General features: G+C 42.9%; 1 non-coding gene across 1 annotated transcript; it reads left to right on the forward strand.

Annotated features, from left to right (window-relative positions):
- Positions 1-246: 246 nt before the first annotated feature.
- Positions 247-320, forward strand: TRNAM-CAU (transfer RNA methionine (anticodon CAU)). The gene has a single exon. It is a non-coding gene; the product is annotated as a tRNA-Met (tRNA).
- The last annotated feature ends 4,612 nt before the right edge of the window (positions 321-4,932 follow it).

Raw genomic sequence — 4,932 nt, forward strand, 5'->3', positions numbered from 1 at the left:
GTCATTCTTTGCTAAAGAGAAATGATCACTATGAGTCAGACTCAATAGAATTGGATCCATTCCAAATAGCGAGAATTAGGATTCTTGATCCCTCTCAATCTCTCTTTCAATTCGAGGATCCAGAGAGGTGTTTTCATAGTCATCTCCGAATATTTGCCATCTCGGAATATTTTCGATTTCATTTTTCTATGATATGTCTTTCTATATGAAAATTGGTTATTTACGATGTACGATGATCCCTGTTAAGCATCCATGGCTGAATGGTTAAAGCGCCCAACTCATAATTGGTAAATTTGCGGGTTCAATTCCCGCTGGATGCACACGAACGGGAACATTCCATAAGTCTATTGGAACTGGCTCTCTATCCATTCAATCTCATCCATCATCCATACATAACGAATTGGTATGGTATATTCATACCATAACATAAGAACAATAAGAACTCGAATTCTTATCGATACTGGAACTCAGATCATAGGAGGGAAAGTCGATTTATGGATGGAATCAAATACGCAGTATTTACAGAAAAAAGTCTTCGTTTATTGGGAAAGAATCAATATACTTTAATTGTCGAATTGGGATTCACTAAGACAGAAATAAAGCATTGGGTCGAACTCTTCTTTGGTGTTAAGGTGGTAGCTGTGAATAGCCATCGACTACTTGGAAAAGGTAGAAGAATAGGACCTATTCTGGGCCATACAATGCATCACAGACGTATGATCATTACCCTTCAACCGGGTTATTCTATTCCACTTCTAGATAGAGAAAAAAACTAAAGGAGAATACTTAATAATACGAAGAAACATTTATACAAAACACCTATCCCGAGCACACGCAAGGGAACCATAGACAGGCAAGTGAAATCCAATCCACGAAATAATTTGATCCATGGACGGCACCGTTGTGGTAAAGGTCGTAATTCCAGAGGAATCATTACCACAAGGCATAGAGGGGGAGGTCATAAGCGCCTATACCGTAAAATAGATTTTCGACGGAATCAAAAAGACATATCTGGTAGAATCGTAACCATAAAATACGACCCTAATCGAAATGCATACATTTGTCTCATACACTATGGGGATGGTGAGAAGAGATATATTTTACATCCCAGAGGGGCTATAATTGGAGATACTATTGTTTCTGGTACAAAAGTTCCTCTATCAATGGGAAATGCCCTACCTTTGAGTGCGGTTTGAACTATTGATTTACATAATTGGAAGTAACCAATTAGGTTTACGACGAAACCTAGAAATCGATCACTGATCCAATTTGACTACCTCTACGGGATAGACCTCAACAGAAAACTATTGAGTAACGGCAGCAAGTGATTGAGTTCAGTAGTTCCTCATAGAAAATTATTGGCTCTAGAGATATGGTAATATGGAGAAGACAAAATTGTTTGAAGCACGCACAGAACCGGAAGCGCCCCTTGTTTCAAAGAGAGGAGGACGGGTTATTCACATTTAATTTGATGGTCATTGGCAAATTGAAAGCTAAGCAGTGGTAATTAAGACCCCCGGGGGAAAATAGGGATGTCTCCTACGTTACCCATAATATGTGGAAGTATCAATGTAATTTCATAGAGTCATTCGATCTGAATGCTACATGAAGAACATAAGCCGGATGACGGAACGCAGAGACCTAGGATGTAGAAGATCATAACATGAGCGATTCGGCAGATTTGGATTCCTTTCCTATATATCCACTCATGTGGTACTTCATCATATGATTCATATAAGATCCATCTGTCTAGAGATCGTCATATACATCTAGAAAGCCATATGCTTTGGAAGAAGCTTGTACAGTTTGGGAAGGGGTTTTTTGAGAGAAAAGAAGAATCTACTTCAACCGATATGCCCTTAGGCACGGCCATGCATAACATAGAAATCACACGTGGAAGGGGTGGGCAATTAGCTAGAGCAGCAGGTGCTGTAGCGAAAGAGGGTAAATCGGCCACTTTAAGATTACCATCTAGGGAGGTCCGTTACCAATACAACATCATGTTTCAGAGCCTCGCTCGCTTCGCCAAACAAGACGTCCCTGACGAGAAGAGCATGATTTATCAATTCAGAGGTGGCCTCAGAGAAGATCTGCAACTAGCTCTCGTGCTTTTTGAGCCGAAACAGTATGATGAGTTCTACAACATGGCACTAAAGCGAGAGGCTGCTCAGCTCAAGTGCGATGCTTCTAAGAAGAGAGTCAGGGATGTAACTCCTTCTTCTTTTTCAACTCAAGTGGCAGCTAAGCAGCAAAAGTACTGGTTGCCTCCTCCTCCTCTGTTCCTTTAGCCTTACCAGCAGAAGAGTAAAGGTGGCAATGGATCTTCCCACCCACCCAACCCAGGCTTTCAGAACAAAGCGTCGTCTCATGCTACAAGGTCAAGTGCTCCGTATCACCGTCCGCTCTCAGAAGTTACGTGCAACAAGTGTCAGCAGAAGGGTCACTATGCAAACAAATGCTTTAACCAGAGGCGTCTTCCGCCTCCTCCCCATGTGAGATCTGCCAGCAATGCAGTGGTCAAGCATAATCCCAAGTTTGCAAAGGTCAACTTGATGAACGCAGCTCAGGCAGAGGACTCTTCAGAAGTGATCATGGGTAACTTTCTAGTTAATTCTACTCCTGCAAAAGTCCTTTTTGATACTGGTGCATCGCATTGTTTCATGTCAAGATCTTTTGTTTCAAAGTATGACTTCGTTTTGGAAATGTTGGGTAAACCGATGGGAGTGGTTTCTCCGGCCAAGTCTATGAGGCTACCACGATGATCCCGAATGTTTCTATCGAGATGCGTGATTATAGAATTGTGTCTTCTACAATGGTCCTTGGTGATTCATATATTGATCTTATTCTCGGAATGGACTGGCTTTCTAAGCACAAGGCTCAACTTGATTGTGCTGACAGGCAGATTCAATTGACACACTCGTCTGAGGATGTGATCGTCTTTGCCGCTCGTGATGATACCATTCGTCTGTTTTCTCTCAATGAGAAGGGCGAGTTGAATGTCATCTCTCAGATTCCAATATCAAGACGTCTTTCCAGAAGAGCTTCCAGGAATGCCTCCTCCCCGGCCAGTTGAATTCGTCATTGATCTTGAGCCTGGCACGGAACCTGTTTGCAAATGTCCTTATAAGCTTGGACCAGAAGAGTTGAAGGAGCTAAAGAAACAACTCAAAATACAAGAGCGTATGGGTCTGATCCAACAAAGTTCTTCTCCATGGGGTTGTGGTGTTCTTTTTGTCAAGAAGAAAGATGGCACGGACCGACTTTGTGTCGACTACCGTCCATTGAACAAGAAGACCATAAAGAACAAGTACCCACTTCCCAACATCAATGAGCTTTTTGAACAACTCAAAGGTGCTCAAGTATTCTCCAAGCTTGACCTCCGTATGGGCTATCATCAGATTCACATTCATGAACAAGATATCCCCAAGAAAGCATTCAGAACAAGCTATGGTTCCTACGAATACACTGTCATGTCTTTCGGCCTTGTCAATGCTCCTCCAATGTTCTCTCGCATGATGAACTTCATCTTCAACCCTTACACAAATGACTTCGTCTTGGTCTATCTCGATGACATTTTGGTCTTTTCCAAGAACAAGGAGGATCATGCCAAGCACTTGAGATTGGTACTTGACAAACTCAGAGAACATTAGTTCTATGCGAAGTTTTCAAAGTGCGAGTTTTGGCTCGATGAGGTTCTCTACCTTGGGCATATCATCTCTGCCAAGGGCATAGCTGTTAATCCTGAGAAGGTTTCTGCAATTGTGAATTGGGAACCGCCTCAGAATGTAAAGCAACTCCGCAGTTTCCTTGGGCTTGCAAGCTATTGTCGAAGATCCGTTGAGAATTTCTCTAAGATTGCAAAGCCTCTTTCCAACCTCCTCTAGAAGCATGTGAAGTATGTCTGGACGCCTGAATGTGACATTGCTTTCAACACCCTGAAAGAGAAGTTAGTCACAGCTCCAGTTCTGATTCCTCCTGATGAATCCAAACCATTCGAGGTTTTTTGTGATGCTTCCCTGCAAGGTCTCGGTGTTGTGTTAATGCAAGAGAAGAAAGTTGTGGCCTATACCTCTCACCAGTTGAAGCCCAACGAAAAGAACTACCCCACTCATGACCTCGAGTTGGGGGCAGTTGTCCATGCTCTTTTCACTTGGAGACATCTCTTGTTGGGAAGGAAAGTGGACATCTTCACTGATCATAAGAGTCTCAAGTACATCTTCACTCAGCCCAACCTCAACCTCAGGCAGACTCGTTGGGTCGAAATGATTCAAGAGTATAATCCGAGTATTGAATATACTCCAGGCAAGGCCAATGTCATTGCTGACACTTTGAGCAGGAAGGCTTACTGCAATAGTTTGATTCTCAAGCCCTTCCAACCGGACCTTTGTGAAGCTTTCCGCAAACTTAATCTCCAAGTTGTCCCTCAAGGATTTCTTGCCAACCTCCAAGTCTCTCCTACTTTGGAAGATCAGATTCGTGAGGCTCAACTTCTTGATGCAATGGTGAAGAAGGTGAAGAATGGGATTGCCAAGAGCCAACCCAAGTACAAGTGCTATCGCCTGGATGACAAAGATACTCCATTCTTCGAGGATCGCATTTTTGTTCCTAAGGGTGACCTTCATAAATTCATTATGAACGAGGCTCAAAATTCACTCATATCTATTCATCCTTGAAGTACAAAGATGTACCATGATCTCAAGCAATCGTATTGGTGGACTCGAATGAAGCGTGAGATTGCTCATTTCTTTCGGTATGAAGTGGGAAGATTGTCTTCCATATGCCGAGTTCTCCTACAACAACAGCTTCCAAGCGAGTTCGGGAAAGGCCCCATTTGAGATTCTCTATGGCAGAAAGTGCCGTACTCCTCTTAACTGGTCAGAGACTGGTGAACGCCAACTTCTTGGCAATGACTTGATCACAGAGGCTGAAGAA

Source organism: Triticum aestivum, chromosome 3A, assembly GCF_018294505.1.
Source record: "Triticum aestivum cultivar Chinese Spring chromosome 3A, IWGSC CS RefSeq v2.1, whole genome shotgun sequence".
Classification (NCBI taxonomy): domain Eukaryota; kingdom Viridiplantae; phylum Streptophyta; class Magnoliopsida; order Poales; family Poaceae; genus Triticum; species Triticum aestivum.